At 44.6% G+C, this 14,354-nt stretch overlaps 1 protein-coding gene across 1 annotated transcript in view; it reads left to right on the top strand.

Annotated features, from left to right (window-relative positions):
* Sdk1 (sidekick cell adhesion molecule 1) overlaps positions 1 to 14,354 on the top strand; it is a 281,083-nt gene that overhangs the window by 114,585 nt on the left and 152,144 nt on the right. The window lies entirely within an intron of this gene.

Raw genomic sequence — 14,354 nt, 5'->3', positions numbered from 1 at the left:
GTGCTATGGAGGGAAATGTTCTTCTGGGTGGCAGGACCTCCTGCTGCAGGGTGTGTCTGGAGACAGCACAGAGCAATAGCATGTGATGGAAAAATCTATCACATGGATAAACATAAACATAAAAATAAAAATAAAAATAAACATGGGAGGGTCTGGGCTTCTAGGAGGGATGTATGTAGATAGGCTCTGCTGGCATGGATGAATACCACACATTCCACCAGCTCCACGTTCTGATAAAAGAGAAAAAAATGAAGAGCCAAATTACAAGCAGTGAGTGGTGATGTTTGGAAGTAGTTCCTGTGTAATTAGATCCTGGTGACTCATTGCTGTCCTTGCACTGGGTTGTAGGAGTCTCTTCTGGGTACTGGCTGTGAATTAGGAAGCAAATCTTACACGTACATGTGCAAAAGTTTCACCAAGCCCACCTTTCTGGAAAGCTATGTAGAATGTCCACAGTGTAAACTATCTGGATGGGAGCTATCTGTCACTGGGGCTGAGCCTATTTACTTAAGAAAAATAAGAGTATATCTGTCTTTTACATCTAATCAAAAAAATTCCCAGTGAATGAAAAAAATATGATGGAAACAGACTTTGAAACTCTTAGAAGAAAAATGTGTCTGCAGAAAACTAATTGTTACAACTTAATATTTATTGGTCCTAGAAGGTGAGCCAAGCACTATGTGGACCAAAGTATCAGCCACACCTGACATTCCTAGAAGCATTCTTACACTCCTGCTTCCCTCCCTTGAAGCCCTTCTCATCCATTGGTAGTCACTTGTCTTCTCTCTGTCACTATAGATTACATCTCTTTTTCTTTTTTTCTAAGAGTCTTCTGCCCTTTTTCCCAGTGCCATGTCCTATTGACAACACCTAGGCACCAGAGAGGTCCTTGCATGATTCCTTCTAGTGGAACCACTTAGCACTCCTCTGTCCCTCCATGTCCTTTGAACCAGAAGTTCTTCACAAAAACTTGATGAAATGTGCTTTCACTTTTGCATCTCCCTCTCCTTCCTGCCTCCCCTCCTTCCTGCACCCTCAGCATATCCTTGGTTCTCTGCACATGTTGAGGTAGATAAAGAGCAGGGAGTTATGCCAAATAGAGCAGCAGGTGAAAGTGAACTGCCTGATCCCTGATCCCTACTCCACCAGTTCCCCATCAGTGTTTTATCTACTCACCCATGCATACTGTTTCACCTGAACTGTTTTCTTTGAACATTCAGAATGGAATTTTTTTTTTATTCTCTCAACCTTTACTCACTTTGTCTCTGGAACTTTGAAGGGAAGCCCTTGCCCTAATCCCTCACATTGTGTAGGTACCTTCAAAGCCAGGAAGGCAGAAAAACACTCATTTATAAATTATCAAAGTAAGGCACTGCCTCCTTCTTCTGGTGTTAAACAGATTTGCTTTCTTTTTTTCTTTTTGTTCTGTTTCTTTCCTACCATTGCAATAATTATGAAAGCATTTTATATTCAGTGTGTTCCAGGCATCTATCTGTACTCATTGCTCTATTTTAATCATGTGTGTCTGTCTGTCTGTCTGTCTGTGCATGCCATGGTGCATGTATGAAGTCCTCACCTTCATCTTGTGTGAGACAGTGTCCTTTGCCTGCTGTGCATACCAGGTGAGCTGGCCCCTGAACTTCAGGGAGTCTCCTGCTTCCGCCCTCTTATCTGTCCATAGGAACACAGGGATTATGGACATATGCTACCATGTCCAGCTTTGTGTAGGGATTCAAACTCAGGACCTTGTGCTTGTGTGGTGAGCACTTTGCCCACAGAGTTGTCTATCTCCTTTACCCCCATTGCTGTCCTTTGAGTCCTAAATTCACCTATCTTTATCCCTTCATGTTCTAGATTTCTTGGCATGAGGAGATCTGGTTTTCTGGTATTACATGATGTTCCAGAACATGGGGCCTTCCTGGTCCAAGCTCATATGAGCTGTTTCTACATGGGCCTGGGTTTTAAATAGTGTCAAATAACATTTAAAAATCAAAATCTAAGCATCAAAAGCTGAGCGAGCTCATTGCTACCATCTCATCATTGCTTCCAGAACTTTCTGGTCAGGAGAGGAAATACATTAAACATTTTTGTTAGATTTACTTTCACATTCATAAGTGTTTTGCCTATATGCACATTTATGTACCATATGTGTGCCTGGTATTCATGGAGGCCAGAAGAGGGTGTCAGATCCACTAGAACTGGTTGTGAGCCAGCATTGTATATCCTGGAAATTGAACCTGTGTCTTCAGGAAGAGCAGCTAGTGCTCTTAACCACTGAGCCATCTTTCAGCCCCAGGAAAGATGTATTTTTAACACCATATGGTCATAGTGATATTCTCAATTCAAATAAAATACCGTTATCCTTAAATTCATATCTTATTCTAAATTTGCCTTATACTAAAATGCATTTTTTAAGAAACCCCAATGTTCTTATTTTCTTTACCTGACTATTATACTGAGTATAAACCTGTGATTCCAACAGAGTAATCAAAAAGACTACTAATGCAATGTAAGTGTTTATCCTTAGGTTTAATTCTCTCCTGCATTCACAGTCAAGATGCTGAGCTTAAAAAAAAAATCACTCAACAGCATTCTTTGCTTACCTGCTTTCATCACAAACTTGTAGATAACCAGACACATTCATTTTAGGTGTTGTGTTCTTTTGCCTTGCTTATTAGCAGTTAGTTTCTGTAAAGATCATTTCACCTGAGAGAAATGGCTAGGGCTTTTTAAGTTTATTTTCATTTGTAACCATTTACATTATTACAGAGTCAAAGCTATAGAAAAATGATATGTTGGGAAGTCTAGGTTCTCCCGCCTGTTACTACACCTCATGGGTAATCATGCCTACTTGAATTTTGGTCTACCCTTTGTAGGTATGTGTTCATGTGTGTGCAGTTGCACATATGTGTGCAATGTACACATGTGCACATTCTTATAGAGGCCAGAGGTCAACCTCAGCTCTTGTTCCTCAGGTACTGTTTGCCTGGCTTTGGAAACAAAGTCTCTTAAGGACTTGGGGCTCACTGAGCATTCTAGTCTGGGTGACCAGCCAGCTCCAGGGATCCTCTTGTCTCTAACTCCCAACCACTTGGATTACAAGTGAGTGTCAGCCATGCCCAGGTTTTTTGTTTTGTTTTGTTTAACTTGGGCTCTGTGGATCAAACTCAGGTTGCATGGTAGACAGACACTTTACTGAATGAACTGTCTTCCCAGATCTCTACCCTTCTCTTTGACAACAGAAACAAATCTCCATATTTGTATTACCATTCTTGGGTGGAATGTGGACTTTTGCATTCTCTTCTCTCACGATGAAGTGGTTACTGCACATCTGTCCATTTCCTGGTGGCTCCCTCCATCCTTCCTGCAGCGAGCCCTGCTGTGGATTATTTAGCCAGCCCTCCATGTTGGGCATGTGTTTTCTATCACTGCCATCAACAGATTGCCAAACACTGAGTGCTTTACACAACAGAAACATGCTATTAGAGACCTTTAGGACCCAAGTCTAGTGTGAGTTTTATGACTAAACCATGTTGCCCATAGCACAGTGCCCCCTCCAGACACTCTGAAGAGGAGCTGGGTTCTGTGATCATTAATGAGTAGGTAGAAATCAGTTCCATGTTGGGAGCCTGAGGTTTAGTGTGTGGGAAGCTACCTGTCAGCAGGGCTATTCTAGCTGCTAGAGGTCACCTTGTTGGGTGTCTCATAGTTCCTTCCCATCTTCAAAGTCAGCAAGTGGGTCTTCTTCAGGCTTGGTCTCTTTTTATGCTTTGGTCTCATCTCAGTGACCCTTTTCCACTTCTAAGTACCCCTGTGGTGACTTTGGAGCCAATGTTCTTGCTCTTTAATATGTTTAGCCTTGTTGCCTTAGCTTAGGCTTGTTCCTAACTAGTTCTTATAACTTAATTTAACCCATATATTTTCATCCATGAGGCTTGTTACCTCATCTCCGTACTGTCCATCCTGCTTCCTCCACATTTGTCTGGCAACGCCACCTTTTTTCTTTCTAGAGTTTGCTCTCTGCCCAGAAGTCCCACCTATACCTCCTGCCTAGCTATTGGCCATTCAGCTTTCTATTACACCAATCACAGCAAATACACCTTCACACAGTGTACAACTGTCCCACAACAGCTGGGTCAAACAGTGGCTGAATGTTAATCCTTCCCAGAAGCTGCCAGATATCTTCTCTATGGGTCTACACATGGCATGCTCATCAGAATCACATATATAGAATGAAGTAACTTCCAATTAAGTCCAACGTCTGAGTCTTCTCTGGCATACTTCTGCATAGATAATAAGGCTTTCCCAATTTGTGTGTTCTGAAGGAGCTCCACCCAACTTTCTGCCCCCACTTCTATTTCCATATGCACTTGAATGTATTTATGAGCTTTTCTTTCTTTCCTTCCTTCCTCCCTCCCTCCCTCCCTCCCTCCCTTCCTTCCTTACCTCCTTCCCTGCTTCCCTCTTTCTCTTCTTCCTTCCTCCCTTCCTTCTCTCCATTCATCCATCTTTCTTTATTCATTTTTTTTGAAGCATTTACTGCTTAACTACCCAAGAAACTGTGCATGGTAGGCTGGCGCTCTCTCATTGAGCCATGCCCCAGCCCCTCCCTGTCACTCTGCCACTGAGCTACAGACCCAGCCCTTTTTATTATTTACATTCTGAGATAGGGTCTCATGGAGCTGCTCACCTGGATTTGAACTTATCCTATAGCCTAGGCTAGCCTTGAACTCTTGATCCTCCTGCCTTTACCTTCCACATAGCTAGGGCTGCAGGCCTACTACACCACACCTGGATTCTTTGTTTTATTTACTCTTGCAGTCTTGCTGGGAGCTCAGCCCCTTTATCAAGAACTGAGTCAGTGATAGGAGACCATCTTTCTTTATTTCTAACTTTAAAGAGATTCTTTAAGGTTTTATTATCAAGTGTGACATTTATGGAAGGTGTCTCACTTGTTTATTGTTGGTCTTTTCTATGTGAAGACTGTTGTCTTCCAACCCTGGTTTGCTAGGATATTTTCCCCTTATTATTATTTTTTGTGTTTTATATACTGATTGGGGAAGATAGATGTACACATGCCACAGCTCACATGTGAAGGTCAAAGGATAGCTTGCTGGAGCCAGTTCTCCTTCTATCCTGTGGGTCCCAGTGTTGGAACCCAGATCCTCAGGCTTGGCTGCAAGCCCTTTATATGCTGAGCTGTCTCACTGGCCCTGATGTTCTTTTACATATCTAACCCATGTTCATAAGTGAACTTAGCTTTTCCTGGCTACAGGTTGGGCTTGGCTTTCAAGATCAGTGGTTAGACTTTTCATCTGTCTTCATCACTCTGGGTGCCCCAGCAAGGAAGCTCTGGGGCCTGTTACCTACAATAGACCAAGTCCTTGGCCCATGGCTCCTAGGTCTGCTTCTCTGGGGCTACCAAACAATCAGCCCAAAGCCATCTCTTAAATTGTTACCTACACTGTGCCCAGTTATGAGTCTCTACAGTGAAGGCTGTCTTCCTAGCAATGACATGACCTTTGCCTCATGAACTTCCAGCATCTGTGATTGCCTACACAATACCTACACAAGATTGGGCCCTTCAACCTTCCATCATGGAAGAGTGAGGGGTTTATGAGGCCCCACCCATCCTAGCGGATCTATAGGTAATTAATAGCTACTGAGGAAGGGAAGGAGGGAAGGAAGGAAGGATTGTTTCCTTCAGTAGTGTAACCACTGAGAAGAGGAAGGGGGTCAATGGAGTGGGAGGGGCCAAGAGAAGGCAATGGAGGATGGATATGATTAAAATACATTACATAGACAGATTATTATAGATGATTAATATATGCCGATCATTTTTAGCTGCTGTCTTTTGTTTCATGTTGGAAACACATTAGAAGGTACAAAGAGAATGCAAGAATCCTACACAGAGTCCTGCCCTCACCCACCTTGCACTCCCAAACCACCCCCCATCACAGCCCAGGCTCACACAAAGGCCACTTCTGGTTCTGAAAGTTGTTCCAGGATCTCCTCAGAGTGACAGTGCTGACCCCAGGACATGAAACGCACTCAGATTTTCTGCTCCGCCAATCTCCTTCAGCCATGGGATGAATTTTTGTGACTTTGACCGTTTTGCAGATTATCAGATAAGCCTGTCCTGCAGTGCTTCTCAATTCAGGTGTGTCAGAACTCTTTGTGAATCTTCTAGAGTCTTTACTTTTGGTCAGATTATTGGGCAGTTCCCTCAGTGTCCTGTTTGGTTTAAAGTGATAATATGCTCATTATTGGAGAGCCAACTTTCTTCATTTGATTGACATGGTTCAAGCAGCTTTCATCTCTATATAGCTACTTCCCCTGCCTTTAAAATTAAGATGCACTGGATTGGGGAGATGGCTCAGGGTAAGGACAGGTGCACAAGTGTGAGGACCAGAGTTCACATCCCCAGCACCCACAGCATGGGTGGGTGGTAGGTATGCTGGCCCACCTGTAATTCCAGCCCTCAGGAGGCAAAGGTGGGGGTCACCAGGACAGGCTGGTTAGCTGGACCAACAGAATCATCAAGCTCCAGGTTTGTGAGAAACACTGCTCAGTAAATAAGTGGAGGGTGATTTTCTGCCTGAATTAATTAGCATTAGGATGGAAACTGTTTGTTTGTTTTTTTTAAATATGATCTCTCTCCATCCACACCCCCACCCCCACTTCTTTTACCTTTTCTTATTCTCTGTGTATATGTGTTACTGAGGATGGAATCTAGGGTCATGCATAGACTAAACAAGCATTTCACTACTGAGCTGTTATCCAAGACCCTCAATGAGGGTGTCTAGGCAGGTACTCTACCACTGAACTACATTCCTGGGCCTCTTCACTTTCTATTTTGGTACAAATTTTAGTAAGTTTTCCAGCTTGCTCTTGAACTTGTGATCCTGTCTCTGCCTCCTTAGTAGTTGGATTCACAGGTCTGTAACTTCAGGTCTGGTACTAGTCAAGCCATGCCTACCATATTCCCAATACTTCAGTCCCACCTGGTGTTTTCCAACTGAAGATGGTGACACTCACTGACTCTGGCCCTGGGTTGGTACTTGCTTAGATTTTGCGGTGCATCTGCCACTTTCTTACTTGTCATTTCTTCCCAAGTTTAATTTCCTATTTGTTCGATTACATCTGTTAGTTGTTCTCTGGGTTGCAACACTGTGAATGTTAACTTCTCCCATGGTGCATCTGAGTAATCTAGAAGTATCTTTTCTTTAGTGCCATCCTCTGAATGGTAATTTAGCGTTGTAAATGCAAGAACTGCAGGTCTGAAGATAACAGCCCAGGTTCTCCTCACTCCTGTTGTTGATGTTGAAGCTCGCTTCCTACCCCATCTTACTTTTCCAGTAATCTAGTATTTTATGATCTCTTGTGTTCTGGAGCTTTACTGTATGTCAGGTCTAGAAGGATGTTGCCAAATATTACTTTAACTATGTACACGTGTGTTACATTTTTTTATGCTGCATTTGTTTAACGATGTAAAGATGCATTGCCTTGCCTGCCTAAGGCACCTGATTGGTTTAAGGAAAAGCTGAACAGCCAATAGCTGGGCAGTAGAGGGATAGGCAGAGCTGGTGGACAGAGAGAATAAGTAGGAGGAAAGAATGGGGGAGAGAAGAAAAAGAACAAGGGAGATAGAGAGGGAGACGACAGACAGACAGACAGACAGACAGAGAGCAGGAAAGTAGGACATACAGAATGAAAGAAAGGTAAAAAAGCCCTGAGGATAAATGTAGATGAAGAGAAATGGGTTAAATTAAGTTATGAGTTAGTGAGACAAGCATAAGATAAGGCCAAGCTTTCATAACTGATAATAAGTCTCCATGTCTTGATTCGGGAGCTGGTTGGCAATCTAAAAAAGCCTGCTACAGAAGGATCTTTTGTTTATTTTTTCATGTGTATGTATAGTAGGAATGCATTTGTGTGGTTGCACTAGTGAGTGTGGAAGCCAGAGGTTGACATCAGATACCTTTTTGGGTTGTTCTCCACTTTCTTTATTGAGGCAGGGTCTCTCACTATTCCAGAGCTCACAGATCCAACTAGACTAAGATAGCTAGCTTGCCCCAAGGATCCCCTGTTTCTGTCTCCTGAGTGCTGGGATTGTAGCTGGGCCCCCATGCCTATCAGGCTTTTATGTGAGTGCTGGGATCCAAGCTCTGGTCCTCACATTTGCATAGCATGCACTTTGCCCATCAACGTTATCTCCTCTAGCCCCAGACTGTTTTTGAAGTTGGGATGTATTACACGCTCTAGATCTAAAAATTAATTTGTTCTGGAAAATTCTTTGTCATGATCTGTTTGAATGCAGCCTCTCCACTGTCCATGTCTCTTGCTGGAACGCTTAGTGGATATAAGAAATTGCTTCTCTCTTTATCCTCCTGGTCTCTTAGCATCTATTTCCTATTTTTCTTCTCTTTATCTCTCTGTGCTCCTATCTAAATAATGTCCTCAGATATAGCTTCCAGTAAATTAATTCTCTGTTGACCTGTATCTCATTGGCCTTTTTGTCTCTTCATAAGTTTTCAATCTTGGTGGCAGATATTTGCATTTTATACAGCTCTATTATTTCTTCATCTCTGCCTTTTAAAATAGATTGTAATAGTGACATATTCTGTCCGTGATGTTACAATTTATTCTGTGTGTGTGTGTGTGTGTGTGTGTGTGTGTGTGTGTGTGTGTGTTCATGCACATTTGTAGGGCAGCCTGAGGTTAAATTTGGGTATCATTTTTTAGGATATTATCCATCGTGGTTTGTTTATTTGTTTGGAGACAGGATCTCTCACTGGCCTGGATTAATTTTGGCTGATTGGCCATCAAGTCCCAGGGATTCTCCTTTCTCTGCCTTCCTACTGCTGGGATTACAAGCATGCACATCACATTTGACTTCTTACATGGGTTCTGGAGGTCAAACTCTGGTCCCCAAGCTTACAAAGCAAGAACTTTACCTACTGAGCCTTGTCCCCAATTGATTCTCTTGGTTTTATTTTTGTTTTAGGTTTTGGTCATGTTGTTGCTTTGAAAGAAGGTTGTAAATGGAGGAAGAACCTTTGTCCCAACTGCCAGGTCCCAAATAAACACACAAAAGCTTATATTAATTACAGAATGGTTGGCCGATGGCTCAGGCTTATTACTAACTAGCTCTTACATTTAAATCCACCCATTTCTATTAATCTATGTATTGCTACATGGCCATGGCTTTACCGATCTTCTGGCATCTTGCTTTTTAGGCAGCTAGATCACACCTCCCTCGACTCCTCCCCTCTTCCTCTGAGTCCTCAGTTTGATTGTTCTGCCTAATTTTATCCTGCCTTGCCATAGGCCAAAACAGCTTTATTATCAACCAATGAGAGCAATACATATTCACAGTGTGCATAAGGGTCATCCCACAGCAGAAGGTTCTGTGTGAGCCCAGGCTAGCCTTGAACTCATGACCTTCCTGCCTCAGCCTCTCCAGTATTGAGATTACAGTTGCACTACCACCCAGCTCTAACTCATCCCTGTGTGCCTTTCTGTGACTTCTGGCTCTGGGCTTTTGTTTTTTGTTTGTTTGCTTGCTTTTCCATATTGGTTTGTTTTTCCTACCTGGTGGGTTGGTGGTAGCATTTTCACATCTCTGCCCAATGCTTTTTAATCATCATTTGATATTCTCTTTCTCTAGATCAGTGGTTCTCAACCTTCCTAATGCTCTGACCCTTTAATACAGTTCCTTATGTTGGAGTGACCCCAACCATAAAATTATTTGATTCCTACTTCAAAGCTAATTTTGCTACTGTTAGGAATCATGATGTAAATATCTGTGCTTTACAATGGTCTTTGATGACCTCTTTGAAAGGGATGTCATCCTACAGGTTCTAGACCTTCCAAACCAAAAGTGGTGCATGCATGGGATTAAGTTTGGGGAGATGCATTTCTCCCTTTCTTTCTCTCCCCCCAGCACACAGTACAGGCCTGGGGAGGAAGAGGTATGGATTTAAACATGGATTCCCATGTTTATAATGGATGCTGCATTAGTTCCCCCTTTCCAGCAGCCTAAGGCCTTTTTTCTTCTCTCACCTTGGTTTTGCTTGCAGAATGCGAGGGGGCCAGACTGGACCCTTTTGCTTATTTCTGCTGTTCAAAGGCCCTGTGGTTCACCTCCCTGGACCTTCTTCCATCCCTTGCTTGCTAAGAGCTACCCTCACCTAGAGTAGCCACACTGCTGGTTTCCCCAGTTGAGTGACTGTAACAGGGTGACTGTTATATCCTGCCCCAGCTCCTCTGTGGCTTTGGTTTATCGGGTCATTGAAATACCCATTAGTCATTCATGTTCCTTCCACAATACTTCAGTTAACTTGGAGTCTAAAAGTTGAAGCCTCAGAATGGAAAGCAGTTCTTTCCCCCTCAGGCCAGGCCCCTGAGCTATCTGCGTTTATGTTCTCGGCCAGCTAACAGTCATCTATAAATAGAAGCTTAGTTCCCTTCCCCAGGGGACCAGTTTCTTGATGCACCTTCTGGATCTTTCCAGTACACTGAGGTCAAGAGGAGAAGTTAGAGGAAGCCACTGCAAGTCTCATCCTTGGTGTTTGAGACCCCAAGTGGCTGCCAGAGGGCAGGATGTGCACACAGCTGTGGTGTGTCTCCCCAGCTGGATTTTTGTGCCACATGAAAGCTACAGCATTTCCCTTGAAGCATCGAGATGGGCTCTACCGGCATGGTGCTGGGGAGTAAGAGATGTGTGTGTGGGGGGTCTCACTAGAGAGGCTCCTCTCACAGCCTTTCCAAAGGAGATTGGGAGTGGAATGTTCTAGAAGGCTTTGTTTTCACTGCCAGGACCATCACAAGGCAAGCTTCTGGAGACCTTCCCAGGAAAGAGTGGGAGGTGACTTCAGCTCCTCTAAAGGCAATGGAGGGGCCTACGGCACAGCTCAGGCCACCTGAGCATTACTGGAGTTGTAAGGGTCACTGTCTAGGCCTGGGCAGCCTTAATAAGTTAGGTTTGCACCCTTTCTCAATAAAAGAGACAAGACACAATGGAGAGAGAAAGGCAGGAGGGGGTGGGAGAGTCCATGTGGCCATGTTGGGAATAAAGAGATCCGGTGCTCCCCCGTTCATCTGACACGGAGTTTAGATTGTAAAAGAGGGCAAGAGGTCTGTATAGCTAAGCAATCCTGGTCCAGGGAGGCCTCACCATCCACATTGTCAGGGCCCCAGTCTCTCCCACAAGGAGATCTGAATAGTTGTTAGACTGTGTGAAACCTCCTTCTAGGAGACAAGCTCCCCCTCTGGCTAGCCTGGGCTTCTGCCTTTTCCTTCTCCCAGCATAAGACTCCTGGGGAAAAGTCCAACTTCTTGGAAGCCTGTGGTCGAACTCTTTCCTCAGGACCATTGGGACCATTGGCTCCCTGGTAATGACACAGAGACTTATTATTAATTATGAAAGCTCAGCCGATAACTTAGGCTTGTTTCTGACTGGATCTTATAACTTAAAGTAACCCATTTCTATTCATTTACTTTCTGCCTCATGGCTTTATTTTCTTTCTTTCTTTTTTTTTCTGTGTAGTTTTGGTGCCTGTCCTGGATCTCTCTCTGTAGACCAGGCTGGCCTCAAACTCACAGAGATCCACCTGGCTCTGCCTCCCGAGTGCTGGGATTAAAGGCGTGCACCACCAACTCCCAGTGGCTTTATTATCTTTTTTTTTTTTTTTTTTTTTTTTTTTTTTTTTTTTTTTGGTTTTTTTCGAGACAGGGTTTCTCTGTGTAGCTTTGCGCCTTTCCTGGAACTCGCTTTGGAGACCAGGCTGGCCTCGAACTCACAGAGATCCGCCTGGCTCTGCCTCCCGAGTGCTGGGATTAAAGGCGTGCGCCACCACCGCCCGGCGGCTTTATTATCTTATCTCCGTAGTGCCCATCCTGTTTCTTCTCTCCTGGTGTCTCCACCTTCTTTTTCCCAATTCCTTCTGTACCTGGAAATCCTGCCTAGCTATTGGCCATTCAGCTTTTTATTAAACCAATCAGAGTGACACGTCTTCACAGTGTACAGAAAGATTATTCCACAACAGAAACCATTGTTTTAATAGTCAGATAGACAAAGGAAGGGGCACAGGTATCTCTTAGAATTTCTCTCTCTCTCTCTCTCTCTCTCTCTCTCTCTCTCTCTCTCTCTCTCTCTGTGTGTGTGTGTGTGTGAGTGTGTGTGTGTATGTGTGTTGTATACATCTGTACATGCCCCATGTGGGCACATGCAGGGCCGGAGGTTGACATTGGGATCTCTTCCTCAGTCACTTCACTGTGTTTTCAGAGGCAGAGTCTCTCACTGAACCTAGAACATGCCATTTCAGCTAGAATGACTAGCTAGTGATCGCCAGAGTTCTGCCTGTTTCCACCTCCCCAGCACTGAGGCCGCAGGTACACACTGATAACACCCGGCTTCTTTTACATGGGTGCTATGGATCCCCATGCTTGCACAGCAAGGCCTTTATCCACTAAGCCATTTCCCAACACCCCTCTTTAGAAATCTTCATTTTTGCCGCAGGATGGTTACATGAGGGATAGATGGGGTTCTCAGAGGAGACCTAGCCTGTAGGATGCCTCGCCCCCTGCAGAACACAGGAGGGTATATTATGGCAGTGAAGGTCTTAGGGTTACAGTTCAGCACCCTACCCAGGCTGTCCTAGTATCCCATCTTTACAAGGAAGACCCAGAGTTAGATCACTGGCCTAGAGTCACACTGTGAGGAAGCACTAAGCATCACAGAAAGACTGGAAGGTGGAGTGTAGCTGGAAGTTTCTCCAGTCCTGCCTGGCCCCACAGTTGAGATGAATCTCTCCTACCTGCATCCCACAGCCTCTTGATCCCAAGTAAACACACAGAGGATTATATTATTTACAAACTGTATGGCCTTTGGGTCAGGCTTCTTCCTAGCTAACTCTTAACTTAACCCATTTCTATTCATGTATATATGGCCACGTGGCCATGGCATTACCACTCTGCTGGCATCTTGTTGCTCCTTGGGTAGTGGGCTGGCACCTCTCCCCACTCCATCCTTCTTCATCTCATCTTTAGTTTGAATGTACCACCTAACCTTATCCTGCCCTACCATAGGCCAATGTAGCTTTATTTATCAACCAATCAGAGCAACACATGTTCACAGTGTACAGAAAGACATCCCACAGCAGTGGAAGATGAAGACAAGCCCTGGAGCTAAGAATGAGACAGGCTTGCTGCTGTACTTCTTCTCTGCATGGGCCATGGGCTGACAGGAGTATGTTGGGAGATGGTGTGGGTTGATCACAGTGGCACCTGCTGAGCCTGCAGAACACAGAGCGTCACCTTGCCCACCGCTGGCCTCCACACACAGCAATTCTGCCCATTGGAAGAAAAGCCACTCATTTATTACGCAGACCACTCTTGCTGGGACAAGCTCACCAAGGGGTGGGAATAGGTCTTGATGGCAGCAGGCTATGTTTGGCTGAAGAAGGCTGTTCATGATCACCCTTCCAAGCACAGCTGCTCCTGAGATGACCTTGCGGTCATTTAGTAGGTGGCTGTCAACCTAAAGAGAAGGACTCCACAGTGTGAAAACGGGTGTAAGTTTAGAAAGGTTTGCCGGGACTCGGGGAGAGGGCTTGGTCTGTAAAGTGCTTGCCTTATGAGTATGAGGACCTGAGTTCCATCCCCCTGGATGCATGTTTGTTTGTTTATTTAAAGCTGGATGTGAAGTTGCAGACTTGTAATCTCAGTGCTGGAGCCCTGGGGTTTGCTGGCTGCAAGCCTAGCTTACTTGATGAGTTCTATCTCAAAAACCAAGGTGGACAACTCTCAAGGAACAGCAGCCAGGTTGACCACTGGCCTTCACCTATACATGCACACATGTGCATATTTACCTGTGCACACACATGGAAGGCAAACACATGCATTTCACATACATGAACTCACATATACATACATACTCACACATTCTCGTGCAGAGAGAGAGAGAGAGAGAGAGAGAGAGAGAGAGAGAGAGAGAGAGAGAGAGAGAGAGAGAGAGAGAAAGTTTTCCTAGGCTGCTAGAGGAGCATGGAGGGAGGAGAAAGCCAAAGCATCTGGGGCTCTGGACATCTCAAGAAGGGAATGTCATGGAGCTGAATGTCCAGACTCCCCCGAGCAGCATCCAGGACTGGAGACTGGAGCATCCTCTAGGCCAGTGTGTGCAGTCCAGCCTCGAGTCCCTTCCATGCCTCCCACTTCTCAGTGCATCTTTGCAATTAAGTTTCGCTTACGTTCTGACCGCTTTTTTAAACCTGCAAACCAAGGGTTTTATGGCTGTTGTTTTTTTGTTTGTATGTGTGCGTGCATGTGAACATGTTCATGTGTGCACAGGT

The sequence above is a fragment of the Peromyscus eremicus genome, chromosome 23 (genome assembly GCF_949786415.1).
Source record: "Peromyscus eremicus chromosome 23, PerEre_H2_v1, whole genome shotgun sequence".
NCBI classification, from domain to species: Eukaryota; Metazoa; Chordata; class Mammalia; order Rodentia; family Cricetidae; genus Peromyscus; species Peromyscus eremicus.
Note: the sequence above shows the minus strand (reverse complement) of the source record. Positions and strands in the feature narration are given on the sequence as shown.